Source organism: Pagrus pagrus (genome assembly GCF_965226575.1).
Source record: "Pagrus pagrus genome assembly, chromosome: 17".
Classification (NCBI taxonomy): Eukaryota; Metazoa; Chordata; class Actinopteri; order Spariformes; family Sparidae; genus Pagrus; species Pagrus pagrus.
The window spans coordinates 16,059,309-16,075,041 of record NC_140201.1 but is presented as its reverse complement, the minus strand read 5'-3'; positions in this window follow the sequence as shown (position 1 = coordinate 16,075,041).

Below are 15,733 nucleotides of genomic sequence, written 5' to 3'. Positions count from 1 at the left end.
AGTTGTGTCCTTGAATACAGCGTATAGAGGAACAATACACCAAGTTCAGTACCCAACACTACTTGGGGCAATCACTTAAAGCTGCTGTAAGTGTTCATCATCTTAGCTAACTCCCTCCTTTTTATTCTGGCGGCTCCTTTGGACAAAAGATGATGAGGGTGAAACACCAGACTACAGAGCAGCTTCTTTCCTCAGGCTGTGAGGCCCTTAACTCATCCTCAGCGCTCCACCGGAAAAAATATATTAAATGTTTTGACTTATCGAACCCGTATACGTCAGAACCTGTTGACGAGCATTAAGAATATGCAGAAATAGCCAATGTTGTCGCTGATGGTCTCGTTTGCATATGAAGGTCATATAGAGGCATCAGTATTAAATTGAGACTGCTTCATAATTCATTCTCAATTCATAATAGCTTTTCAGTTGTGTATGTAAACAAAATAACACACACGAGTGTGTGGTTTTCAGTTGTGGATGTGAATGAGTGTGGCTTCATATGTTTATTCGAGAGGTCATTTTGAATTATGTCCCTAATGGCCTCTCACAGAACGGCATCTAAAGACCAACCCTCTATAGACACTTTTTTCAGTCACCTTCTATACTCGTTGTACTGATCCACTGAGTGCTACACTGAGTATCGACCACAGAGCAACGCCCATAAAGTGCCGCAGCATCATTACGCACCACCTTTGACTTTTAAACACACATTTTTACTGCTAACAAGCTCCTTTCATCCCTGACTTATGACCTTAATAAGTCATACAGTATATTGATGAAACAAAGGACATTGATTCATCCTCTAATGACCACATCCAACCCTCTGTGTATTGTTAGCTGATCCACTGCGTGTCTAAGGAGGACAGATGTTATTATCCAAGATTTTAATTGTCTGTGAGACAACACACACACACACACACACACACACCACGACCTAAAGTGTTGCTATTCAGGCATAAAGTCTAGTCAAGCCTACATATCCCATGTCAGCTTAAGTGTCTTTGTCTGTCTCTGTGTGTGTACATTTGTTTAAACTGAAGGATTAGTTTGTCACCCTTGAAATGATTTGCTTTCTTTGAGATAAAAAGATCATAATGTCTTATGTCTGTACACAAAGAAATTAAGCTATGGCCTGCCGCTGGTTAGCTTAATCTATCATAACAATGTGAAGCCTGGTTTCAAATCGTCATGCCTGGTTCTCTCAACAGATCAAACCAACCTTACACTTTTTACAAGACTTTTCAAACGAACAAGATAAGCTATGACATGTTAATTGTTTAAATAATGATCAGAGCCAGGCTTGCTGTTTGCACACACTTGATTTAACATACAGACAGCTAACTATTTGAATAAAGGGTTCAGGTAATGCATTAGCCTCATCACAGCACCGATGTAATCTATGGAAAAATAGTCAAGGGCTTCATCAGATTGAGCCACTCAACCTCTCTTTAGTTTATGTGTATCTATTAATAACTATATTGGCAAGTACTTTAAAGTTTGTATTCATAATAGTCAGATGTCTGTAACTATTTTCATCAGAGTCATCACGTTTCTTTTGTAAGAAACATAAATCACCTTAATGAAAGGAGTCTCTCATACAGTCACTGTCTATCACTATTATTCTGACTGTATACATCGCCGAGCCCAGCAGCAGCCCTTGGAGCTCCCCATGTTTACTTGCTCTTAAAGCAGATGGAGTACCATGCTTCTGCACTGATTTTCGAAAGGTTAATTCTGTCACAGTGCCTGATTCATTTCCCTTGCCGCGTATGGAGGATTGTATTGATAGCATTGGTCCTGCCACCGTCATTACAAAATTAGATCTTCTGAAAGGATATTGGCAGGTCCCTTTAACAGCCAGAGTGTCTGCTATCTCCGCGTTTGTCACGGCAGACCATTTTCTGCAGTATAATGTAATGGCTTTTGGTTTGAGGAATGCCCCTGCAACCTTCCAGCGCTTGATGCACCTGGTGTTGGGAGATGTGCCAGCCTGTAATGTTTATTTGGATGATGTGGTGGTATATTCTGACTCATGGGCGGAGCATGTGTCCACCTTGTCTGAGGTATTCCGGTGATTGGCTACGGTATCACTGACGTTGAACCTTGCGAAGTGTGAGTTATAAGGGCACCATCACCTATCTGGGGAAGCAAGTGGGCCATGGTCAGGTCCATCCACCAGACGTGAACTCAGGCGGCTTCTTGGCATGACCGGATATTATCTGTGTTTCTGTCGTAATTTCTCTGTTGTGGTGGCCCCACTTACCAAATTGTGCAACCCTGCTGCCCCTTTTGTGTGGAGTGAGGAGTGTCAAAACGCTTTCAAAGCGGCTAAGTCCCTGCTCTGTAGTGCCCCTGTTCTGGCATCCCCGAACTTCTCTCAGCCATTCAAGCTCGAGGTTGATGCCAGTGCATCAGGGGCAGGTGCTGTGCTGCTGCAGGATGGCGAAAGTGGCGTAAGTGTGTTATTTTTCCCTTAAGTTTAAATGCCACCAGCTCAACTACTCCACGATAGAGAAGGAGACACCTGCCATGCTCCTTGCTCTTCAGCATTTTGAGGTGTATGTGTGCTCCAGTCCCTCCACTGTTGGTGCAGGGTTATAACATCTGTGTGTGTCACAAAAAAGGGGCTGACAACAAAGTGGCAGATGCACTGTCTCGTGGGTGAGGTAATGGTTTTGTTTCATGTTGCCGATCGGCATTATGGTGCGGGGTCTGGGTAACGTGAGTGTTGTGTGTTACCAGGTGAGTATGACCTGTGGCAGGTTTCTACACTGTGTGTCAGTAACCTGTGGTCAAAGCATACATTGTTCTGTAGGGTGTGTGTGGACAAACGTGGTTTGTTCTTATTGGCTGTTACAGCCCCAGTGCTGTGGGTGTGTTTTGTGTTGTGTTGTCTCTTGTCCCATTCAGGTGACACCCTCATCCTCCCACACCTGAGGCTACTTGCTACATAGGCAAACCAGTATAAGTTGCTGGGCGACCATGACATGCAGAGAGCCTGAGTGCATGAGCTACGACCGACAGTTTTTCTTAGACAATAGCATCTTGGCTAATTAGTGTTTTTGCTGGCTTAAATAAAGCAGTTTTTGAGTTACCGTTACCCATTGTTTCTTTCCCTTCCTTTACACCCGGTTTATTATTTAACTATGTCACTCCCTTGATCCCCTAGCTACGACGGAGTATTAGGGCCACATTGAGGGAAAAAAAAAAATCACAAACTTCAAGAATAAAGTCGTAATTTATGAGAATAAAGTCGTAATTTACGAGAATGAAGTCATAATATTACGAGAATAAAGTCGTAATTTATGAGAATGGATTTATGGCTTCAACTGTGGATGCACGTGGGCAGGCTTGTATGCTTTGTCTTTCTTGGTTAATTTGTATCAAAAGCACATTTTTTCTGAAGGCCATCCTGCACTTTGTCGTTGTCAACCGAAACCTGCCACGCAGGCTCTGCTCTTGCAATCTCTCACGATGACAAACGATAACAGACCAAGTGAACGTGATGAGTGATGAGATGATTGCACTTTGTGTAGGTGCATGGAAGAGTTGTTATCTAGTAGTGTGTGTGTCAGACAGTGTGTCTGTGAGAAAGCACAGCTGGCACTGGTGTTTTCTTACTTGGGGAAAAATGAGTGTTGAAACCTTTTCAAATATTCAAACTATATTGAATTGACCTTTATTATGTGAAAATAAAGACATAAACATCTAAATACAGAATATGGTAATAGATGAAAAGGTGTGTGCCCCCCATTTTTAAGACATTTGTTTTTCTTCCATTAGCATGATAAATGTGAGGTTATGTCTGAGTCACCAGTTGATTTTCACAACATAATGAAATAAATAAATACCTCCCACTCAAATAATTGCTGATTTGTATAGAAAATGTCCTAATATAAGCAAAACAAAAGTAAGTGAAGTCAGTTTTATTTATTTAGCTCAGTATCATGAATCACAAATTGGCCTCAGTGGGTTTCACACTGAGATGAGGAAACATTTCCCCCAAAAACACCTTAAAGAGGGAAAAACTGTGTGAAACCTCAGGAAGAGCAACATAACAGGGATCTCTCTTCCAGGACAGACAGACAGACATGCAACAGGTATCCTGTGCACAAAACAGACCAACGTGGCAAATTAGCAATCATGAACAGAACAGTAATATAAAGAATATGGATGTGAGAGGACGTTGATCAACTTCCAGGTGCCGCCAAACATACCTGAGTCACATGACCTTCTCTCCACCATGGAAAGAGGATGGACTCACAAGGGGGAAAGCTCAAGAACACGATTCCCACAGGAGGCTTCCAGAAGGTTTCCAATGTGCTCCTCAGTGAGACCAAACAGTTTTTTTGGACTGATAGAGTCATTGAGAAATAGATCACATAATCAAACTTTAGATCTTAGAATAGCCAAACAACACTTAAAGTAAACTGGCTGTCTCTTCAAGGACCTCATCCCGAAAAAGCACAGACTGCTCTGATTGGTCAGCTCTTACAAGCCTGAGCAGGCACCGTCCACTAGCTCTGCCGTTGTTTTTGCACCCACGTCCGTGCTGGGGCTGTGAGGCAGCTAAACCCACTTTATAAACAAAATCTGACCTTAAAATCTCACTTTCTACAATGCGGGACCTTTAAGAGGCTGTGTTGGGAAACATCTTATTTTCATTCTTCTGTTAAAATGTTTACACTGAATTGATACACACATCTTTGTTGCAAAATAGCACACAACAAGAATATTTTTCTAAACTGTTCCATGCTCCCAAAGAAACAGTGTTGGATGCCATATGTCAGAATTTGTGTTGACACTGTTAAAATAGTCAAACTATGTTCTGTATCTATTTCCTGTATTTCTTAAGTTGTAGCTCTCAGCATTTGAGCAGCATCTGCTGTGTGGGCAGCAGCTCTGCCAAGTAAACAAGCCTCCTATTAACTATTAAACACTTCACAGCAGGGACCGCATAACACACACACACACACACACACACACACACACACACACATATTAACACAAAGATGCACAAAAGCAAGTAAGTTGGAGAAGTCCCAGTGCAGAGTCAGTGGCCTCTTTTTTCCTCCAGTCACAGTGAAATTGGATCTTTCTGGAGGTTGGGAGTTGTACACTTAAACACCAGCCGCTCCACGTCCCTCTTGGCCTCTAATGGATGGACAGATGAATGCCTTTAGTAAGCAGAGTGTGAGCCAACCTGATTCAGCTCCACTACAGACAGCTGAGACCTTGAAACATGCTCTCTCTAGAGTGTGGTGTAAGATCATGTGAGTGGTTATAGAAACCACGTTTAGAATCTGAATCTGCCGTGACCTTTGACCTGCATCTGGACATCACGTTTTCATTAAAGGCAAAAATGCACCCCTTCCTGTTTGTGTTTTCCCCCTGAAGCTGCTCTTTGTTTTGTCAGCACGAAAGTGAACAAAACACAGGAAGTTTTTTTTTTTTCTTTTCATCATGTCATGTGTTTTGTTTCAACATGGCGCCACAAGAGGGCCCTGTCACACAGTCAGAGCCTGTCAATGTCCAAGCAAGCACAGAGGTACCATATTACAATGTGGAGGAAGGTTAAAGGTGCAGTTAGCCATTATTTCCATTCCATAATCCGTCAGGGTTTTTTGCATTAATTGAATAATTTAATCCAAGATTGATGTCACTGAAAAAATGCCAATCACATGTTATATGAGCTCAAGTTGCCTTAAAATGCTGTTCAATATACAATTATAGAAAACACAGACGACATGACAATTCCTCGCATTTGAGAGGCTGTAGCTGGAGAGACTGTGGTCTTTAAGTTTGATTAAATATCTAAAATGTTTAATTGTTTAGATTGTTGCGGGCTGACTTTCTGCTGATCTAATTGATTGTTTCTGTTCTCTTGTGTTTGTTATATTGTTGTTTTTTTGTTTTTTCCTGAAACTAATTTGCCTAATTTACCTGCACAACAAAACAACACAATATAACTATAAAATAATAAAGACTGGAGCGCTCACACACACAACATACAATGCAGCAAGTAAAGGTATGTAAGGCAGGAAAAAAGTACAGTCAGCAGTGGAAAGTAACTTTTACTTGAATACTGAGATACAGTTTTTCACCATTTTCAAGATGCATATGTGTGACTTTCACTTTTACCAAAGTAATATTTTAACACAATATGTTTACTTCTTCTCAAGTATGACTTCTGGGCACTTTTTAGTGCACTAGTGTACCTGATGATGTGGCCACTGAGTGTGTAAAATGGAATGTGTTCTTAATGACTGAATAAGCAATGATTCCCCAAACTACATTACCGGTTTCCAGACACTGTATCCAGAAGTCATTTTACTGCAGAAAGACTACTTTTGTGAAGTAGATTTTGCTGATAAAACTGAATGCAGAAACTTTCTTTTTAAAGGAGTGGCATCAAGTTGTTGTATTTGTGCTTTTACTTAGCATAACATCCGAGAACTTCTTCCACTAACGAGCCAATGCCAACGATTGCCACCCCAACATGGTTTAATTTGTGACGTCCAAGCTCCACAGCCTTTTTTGTGGCTGGAACTAGGATTACATTCGTACAGTATGGAGCAGATTGAAGGCAGATTTTTCTCAAAAATTGTGAGCGTGAGCGTCTACTCTGAAGGTGAAAAGTTTGCTGTGATGTTTTCATTCTCCACCTCTCTCTGGCCGAGCCCTGACCACAGGAGCAGCCCACTGAATGACACTGAAACTAGTTCACCCAGGAAGGAAACTCCCTGCTCTTCCCATAGGACGTCAGTCCAAAGTCCACTGTAACAGCTGTGTGTTTGTGTGCATGTGTTTTCAAGAGAAACGGAGGAAAGAGGCGGACTGTGTCAATACACACACATTAGCTGACTCCCTCAAGGTTACCGCAGAGCATCAAAGGCTGAGTTTCAAACTGATACTCGCAGCAGTTTGTTTTAATACAAACAATCCGTCCTCTCTTCCTTTCTCACAGCAGATTCAGACTTCTTTAGTATTTCTGCCCACTATGACGGACGTCACAGAACCGCTGAAATGCAAACTACAGTATATGAGATGAGCGGTTCTGTCTCAAGATGACATATCCATGAATGACGCATAGGGAGGGGCGGGACACACACACACAGACACACAACAGTCAGCCCTACTTGGACAAATAAATGTACGCATTGTCACACACACCCACACACAGTTGTAGAGGTGATGCAATAGCTTCCTGGAGCTGCTGTTTTCCAGAGTGAATAACTATCTGTCGGACAGTACATACAGTGGATACAGGGCAACAAAAGAAACACAAGCATATTTACACCACTCCCAGTACTCCCATTATACTCCCAGTGCTCTGGGTCATCGGATCCACCTCTTTGTCTTGAATGTTTGAACACCAGTGTGCCTTATAATGCACATTTCTGTCAAATCTGGGTGCACTTCTGAGATTACATGTTTTTCTTTCTCTTTGTTGCAAGCCATTGTCCATTTCTTACTCATTTAATCTTTCCATATAAAAGATAACTGGGTGTTGCAAGCACCCGAGCCACATTATTTGTTGTTTCAGTCCGCTGCAAGTTGACATCATCGTGTGTAAAAGGGGTAATGAAGCCGTGCATGGAAAGTAGGAAACCCCCCTGATGGAGTGTAGACACTTGTGGTGGTGACTAGATGAAGAGAATGGCTGAGATCTGGATGTGCAAAGGTGGTCTGGAGGAGGAGGGTAACACTGAACTGACAGCTGACAAGCAGCAGTGAGGAGAACAGATTTAAAGCCTGGAAGCCACGATATGATCACCGAAACCGGGTAAACACCAGCAGTCAGCTGATTATGACAGAAGCGGGAAAGAGAATTGTGAATGATGAGCGGCGTCAGTAGAGTTTTCCTGACTGTACTGTAGATTTTGCTGTACGTTACATTGAGATGATGTCACACACAAAATAACACCTTCTTCAGTTCCTATGAAAACTTCTTTACAAATATTAAACTTTAATGGTTCATTTTTTATGGTTTATTTTGTCTGCAGGTGGTGACAAGCTGCTGTGTCAACAGTTGTACAGACATCGCTGTTTTAAGGGTGGTTTATTGGCAAAATAGTTTCTGGGCTGCAGGATATTTTTTGTTGTGGTACCGCAAACATTTTGTTTTTTGCTCACATCAACACAAGAAACTCCGAAGGCTTTTACTTGACCTACTCTTGGTTTTCTGCACTGCAGGTTTCTGCTAAATCAGAACAAGTATCCCAGTTGAAGATGAAGAAAAGCCTCTAGAATCATCAATTTGATTTGTTTGTGTTAATTACGATAAGGTCTTAAAATTAATACAATATATTTAAACTTCTTTAGAATTAATTCATTTTGGGTAACACTTAACAATAAGGTACACACACGTGAGTAGTTAGAATCAGGAACTGTGATTTGCGGACTATATAGCAAGTAACTTAAGAACAGACTGGGAGATACGACATCATTAGGTAATGATTGATTTGTAAATATCTGTGAATTGACATACTGACTTTCTTAAGTCATTAATTGCTAATTACTTAATCATTACTTAATCTTTTTGTGTACCTCCAGGTAAGTGAAACATAATACTAAGTAGTTAATTATTATATAGTATATTATTGCTGTATATCATGTTTCACTTTACTTGAGGGTACACAAAAAGAGTAAGTAATGATTAAGTAATTAGTATTCAATGAGTCTTAGTATTTAAGTGTTACATAATTTGGTATTACTTTTGCTTTCTATATAGTGGGAAGATAAGGAGATGGAGAAGGAGACAGCTGAAAGATTCAAAAGAAGCTTAAAGCTAAATATAAACCCAAGTCCGGAAACTATGGAGTGGAATGACTTCCTGTTCCTTGATCCATTCCTACTTAATGAACTATGCAATCATACCTGACATTCCATAATTAGCCAGTTCGGCAGATGACTCATGATTTTAAACTCACAATTAAAATCTACATTGTCAGCGAATCTTTATCTTTCTCGATACGTGTTGTTTTCAGTACTGACTGTCCCCGGTATCAGCTTCCACAATAATTAACTGGTATTCCTTGCAGGGAAGGAAGGGGGAGAAACTGCTGAGGCAGGAAACTTATGCAGATGATAATTTGATGGGTTTTCCCGAACATTTTTCCTGACAGTGACACTGTTTTTGTATTATTTTAGCTTTGGCGACACTGGTGCTATCTTTAACAAGGCCACAAAAATGTTAATGCTACTCCATGGTCATCACTGCGCTCCAAGTGTTCTTTGTCTCTGCGTTAGTAGGTCAAACTTCTGCCTGGAAGGTTGAATGTGACCTTCCATGCTCATTACACTCCTTTGCCCTGATCTTTGCCTAGAGGGAAAATGTGGGGATATTTTTCGCAACATTTTGTTTGTATCCAAATCTCCACAATACACACTGAAACCTCACATTTCTGCAGGTGTGGCCTGTAATTTATTACCTTCAGGGAACACAAACTGTTACTCCACAGCCCTGACCGGAAAGCGGACATTAGTCATCTACAGCAGAACTTTTGCTGCACGGCTAGTGGGTGTATTTACCTGGAAATCAGAGCCGATTTCCACTTGAGTGCTGGCTCACTTCACATCAAACAGTCGCACAGTTGTGTCAGGGAAATATGACCTGGGTGGAGATTCGGAGGAGCTGGTGGTGTGTGTGGGTGTGTACGTGTGGAGAGGACCGCAAACTGAACCACAGGATGGTATATCATTGTTACTCCTCCCTGCTGCAGCCCTGTGGTCCAAAATGTGTTATTCCCCTGAATATAGACGTTGTGGCTTTAAGACCTTGAGACCAGTGACCTCCCTGCCTCCCCGCTCTCTCTTTCTTTCTCATAGTGAGGCCGGCACTGAGCCGGAGAGCCGCCCCGCTGGCCTTGATAGGATTACAGTTGCAAAGTGCACAGAGGCTGGCACCCGGGATGTGGGTGAGAAAATCAGGGACTCTCCAGGACTCCCTGGTGAGCGGAAAAGGGCATGATGGCAGGAATAGATAATCTGGCTCGCCGGGAACGCTCCTCTCTCATTTCACTTTCACATTTCAAAGACAAATGAGTTTGTGTGTTTCTGAAATGTGCCACAAAGATGACAATAACATAAGTGTTTAAAGGGAGAATTCACTACTTTCTTTAAGTTAGTGTCTTGAGTATCGGTAACCAACTCATTTGTTGGAACAAAAGGTTTTAACTTTCCTTCAGTGTTTTATAAAGGTTCTTGTGCATGTAAATGGTCTTTAGCTCCTCTCTCCCACACAAAACACTGCTCCTGAAACGCCTCATCAGTGGGCCTGCCTTTAATTCTGTGACTTTGTGACATCACACTATATCACGGAGTCACACATTTGCATACTGGCTAGTTTGGCACATAACAATTGATTTAGCACAGCTGCTCTGTTGTTGTTAGCGGTGCTGGGGTCAGGTGTGTGTAAGATGACCAATCAGAGCAGACTGGGTATTCAGGATGCGGGTCCTTAAAGAGACAGGAGCATAAAAAGTGTTTCAGACGGAGGGGGAATACAATGCTGCAGCACTGGACAGTATGAGAAACAAATCTGTTTATTGAGCATTAAAGCATGTAAACCTATTCAAGTAGGTGACCAAACTAAAAGTATGAACCTGAAAATGAGCATTACATGTCTCCTTTAAAAAAAATGTATGTTTTATATCAACATTTCTGTGATACCTGTCCGAGCTGAGTTCGATGAGCTGGCTGTGAGCCAGGAGGAGGGAGTGGTGGTGGCGTGAAAGCTAGGCCAGAAATTTTTGTTCGAGTTGGCGTTTCGACATTTGTAACACTGGATGTCAGGAAGACATCAGGACAATTTTCAGATGCATTTGTGGCAACAGACCAGGAGCTTATAATCTCCTTCTGATCCCAACAGTGTTTTTTGTGCCCAAACCTAACCAGACTGTAAGCACAGCGTTGTCACTATATGAAGTTAAAAATTGGACTGAATGAAATGTGAAATTGCACCAAAAAGAAACATAAAGAAAAGTTTCATCATTTCTGTGATTTGCAGAAATTAACATGCCGAACATTTACTCTGGTGATTGGGATTGCGGTAACACGTGTATTCATTTTTTCTGCTCTTATCTTTGTCTTGCTTGCAGCTGACCAAAGTCAGCAATAAAGTCAAGTTTTGGAACTATAAAACTGTTCATAGCAATGGAAAGATGCATTATTCATTCCACAAACGATTTTTATAGAGGCACTCCACAGGGAGTGCTGCTCTGCCTGTAAAAATAGTTGTATAATGTCTTCTGCAGCTCTTGAAAAGCTTTGAGAATACAAATTTATAATGTAAAGCAAACTAAGAGCTGCAGAGTCTGACCAAGGACACTACTGAGTCTCCTTTTGGGAAATGTAGCATCCAGCATTTATGGAGTATGTCCCTTCACTTTATAAGTCCAACACTAAATCACTTGAGTAACATTTAACTTTCAACGTCTTTGTTTGCTCACTTGTCATAGGTATGGTATATGATGACGGGAGATCATTATCAACACTAATATGGTGCTTAATATCAAATCCTCTGTTCAAATATGGTGCTTAGTGTTGGATTTGAATGTCCTCTGTGATCTTTCTCTGGTTGTCCACTGATTTCTGGCCAATGACCTCTGACCCCTCCCTCTGAGTCAATGCTTTGACTGATTTTGTCCTGGTTTGCAGATACAGCTGATGCTGTCCTTTTCAATGTCTCTTGTCCAGGGTCTATTCACACAACAGCTACATGTGACCAGGATGGGGGGGGGGGGGTCCTTTCTTTATGGCGTACCGGAAAAGATCTTTGGTTTGTGGTGAGACTGCCTTCTTGTGACTTACAGACTGTGGCGAGATGTTCTGACAACCCAGCCACTTTGGGAAGTCCCACAGGACTGATTCTGATCACATCATGACTCCATGAGAGATTTCCAATGCAAGGACCAGTAACTTCCCGCCGGTGGCCTTGGCTTGCTCGTAACTGCCCATAAATCAGCCTTTTGTTTGTTTGGTTTAAACGAGACAAAGTTTTAATTAATGAGTTTTAGAAGTGTTTTTAGGTGGATTTCGTACATTTGGACAGAGCCAGACTAGCTGTTTCCCTCAGTTTCTGTTCGAACCTCTCATCTAACTCTCGGCTATAGAAAATAAATAAGCCTGTTCCCCAGACCTTTTAACTTTTACTTTCAGAATCCACATTTCATGAGGAGTTTATTTTTCCCGATGAGGGTATCACAACTCATAAATCAATCTGTACCACACAGGGTATCATGGGGTTTCTCTGTGATTTTATCAGATCCTAAGATGAACAGAGTTATTTAGAAGATTTAGTTTTGTCATCACACACTGAATTTGAATTTCCTTTGTAACGTTAGACAGTATAAACAAGAAACATGGGTCACTGTGGTCTTGGTGGTTGAGTGAAGCATCGGTGTCTGCCTGCGTCTGTGCCTGAATGCACGGAGCCACAAGGCCACTCGTGGTCAATGTAAATGTCAGCATTGACCTGTTAAGGACCACGGGGTTTCCTTGGTCGTGTCAAGGATGTTTTCTGAACATTTTCTTCAGCCGTGAAACCGCAAAGGAAATATTTGATCCTGTTTGTTCCCACTCTGAAGTCTACATCTCAATTCAAACATCTTAAAAGTTACATTATCATACACAAAATAATGATCTCCCAGTTCCACATACACAACCTCATCGGCCAACAAATCAAATCTCTATGTGAAAAAATAAACTCTGAGATGTTTGTAGTCTTCAGAAAAGTGAGAGATGGAAGAGGAAGTTGGTTGGCTGTGACGATTTAGCAACAGTAGGCAACAGGCTTTATGGGTATTGTGGTCTCAATACGGAAAAATACATGTGAAAACAATACCACTGGTATGAGAAGGTGGGGGATTTTTATTTTACTGCGATTGCAACTGTCTCTGGTATTTTATGGCGATGCTCAGAGATGCTATTTAAAAAGAGGTTGCATGAGATTGTCGGGGGATATTTGTTGTTGTTCCACTGCTCTGTCTGTCCCTACTGCTGCTATAATGACTGGGTGATTTTTAGTAAGCATAAATAAATGATTGTAGATTCATTTGAGAGGGAGGACACTGTCTGCTCATCACTTATGGTATCACGCTTGATTTAATCTGAATACAGACCTGTGTTTATGATGTTCTTAGGTAACGGTTATCCTTCATGTACAAAATACATCATTTTATCTTCCAGCTTTCTTCACTAAAGCAGTACCTTGTCATATTTCCTGCACTTACTCCCCTCGTTTATGTTTTCCTGTAGGCTCACCGTTCTGCTCGGAAGGTCAAAAAATACATAATTCATGGAGCACAGATGCACATTTATCTCCCAATAGGCAAACAAACGGTACAGCTACGTGGCATGTATTTTAAATGAGCACAAATCTCACTTTACACATCTCCACTGCTGCTATCACTGTTGATTTGTCAAAAAGTAAGCCCACAGCTGAAAGTAAGGACTTTATGCCTGAGCTGTTGTGGATATTGAATGAATAAAATATCAACAAATCTCATAAAAAGACCAAAACCAACTGTGAACTAATCCCACCAACACGTTTTGTGTGTCTCCCTTTCTCTTTATTGTTGTCCACATCAACATGTTATAACCTCACAGTAGCTTGGGTACTAGTTAATAGCAAAAAATCCCAGTTGGGGATATTTGTGACAATCACTTCAGGGTCAGTTGTCACATGAGATAGTGAGTGACTTACAAAAGGGTGAATTGAGTATTATTGTTCTTTGTATCGTTCATAAGGATAGAAAAAAATGCACTTAATGGAAGGTTTTTTCCTTTTTATGTTCTCTAGATGCAAGAGATGTGTTAGGTTGGTGCATTTTAATGAAATTAAACCTTCTAAATGTAGAAACGCAACAACAGAAACCAACAATGCTAATGAAAATCTATCTGAAGTGACTCAGGCATAAATGTTCACGGACAAGGTAAAGTGTTAAAGTTAAAGTTCATGTTATGTTTAGTCCCGTTCACCGACTCGATCTCTGACTCTCTCCCAGAAGTTGTTGTGATCCTCACATCCTCATAGCTAATCGACTGTATAGGTCGATTGCCAGTGACTCCCTGTTCCTTAAACGTGTATCAGCAGGCATATTATGTTGACCTGTGGTGTACGCCCGCAGTCTGGTTAAGTTTAGGCAAGAAAACTACTTGGTTAGGTCGAGGACAACATCTTGCTTTGGCTTAAAATTACTACGTTACTTATGTAACTTCAGTTACAAACGTACCTATGTTTCTTAACATAGAAGTAACTTAACTACTTTAGTAAGTTATCGTGACAGCGGTCTCCATGGGTGAAAGTCAAGTGCTTGTTTGACCGGACTATCTGTCCCCGACCTCCTCCCAATACAGACTGCTGCAGTAAGGCCAAGTGGTACCAAGGCCACTAGAGGCCACCGCTTAACAACAGATGTAAATACGGGTTGTAATATGCTGCTTTCACAGCCGACCTACAGTATATGGTCGTTTACCGATGAGGACAGCCTGTAGTGCGAGTCTACAAACCCCACCACGAGAACAGATTTGACAGTTTGAAATGAAAAGCATTAGAAGAGTCACTCCATTCCTACCTGACACTTCACATTAGACTTTCATTACACATTGAAAGGGAACCTATTAAGGATACAGTTATCGAGGGATTCAAATGGAAGTATAAGATGTGACTACTAAAGGCATTCAGGAACCATAAATAGACACGTGCACACAATCTGCAGCTACAAATCCTCAGTTAATGCACTATTTATACTCCTGTTTTGAGTTTGCTAAAAAAAAAAACCATATCGTCCAGTTTTCGGAAACTATTCAGCTTTATATAAAAGTATATTCTACCATCCATTTTTAAAGATTAACATCCTCAGTAAAAAAAAAAAAAACACACAGACATCAGACGGCATTGATTTCTGAAAAACTTTTGTTGGTTTTGGTCTTGATGCTCTTTGAACATCACAGATTATTGCTCCTAACCTCATGGTGACACCAAGAATGACATTAATAGTGACTGTTGGCCGCTCAGCACATGACAGCAGCTAGTTACCACGTCTGTAAACATAGAGCGTGACGCACACGCCAGACTGGCACTTCACCGGACATAAAGTAGTCATGCAGCTGGTAACTAGTTCACACAACAACCTGCACTGTTCCCATTGAGACCGACCACAAAATGTTGAAGTGGCTGCAATAGTAACACGAGGACTCTGACCAGATAATGTGACCCGACGTACAAACAATTGTCTAACTATCACCTTGAAAATTTCACTTCTACGTTGAGTTTCCATGGAATGGACCGTCTGGTTTAATGAATAGAGATACATAAATACTCAAACGCACACAAAAAAAGAGGAACACGACAGTTCCCTTTGCGCTATTTTTGGACTTTCACAGAGTGAGTTGTCTGTGTGTGCAGATGATATATAACAGCAGTGGCCAAATTTGGATTTCTATTACCTCATTCGTGATTGAATGTGCAGTTTTTGACAGAAGCAGGTATTTAACTAGACGCTCGACTTCATTTGAAAACAAACAAATGAGTGGGTGTGCGCATGTAAATGTACTGTACGTGTGTCACTGCTCTTGTGTAGGTGTAGGAGGGTGATAGTACACGAGATAAGGGGGAAATTCAGTTCACTAAATGCCAGGTCTTGACATATAGAAGGTTAGGGGGAATTCAGATTGATGTGTTTATAATTGAATCATGAAAAAATGCACATGCTTCGGGGAGAAAACGCAG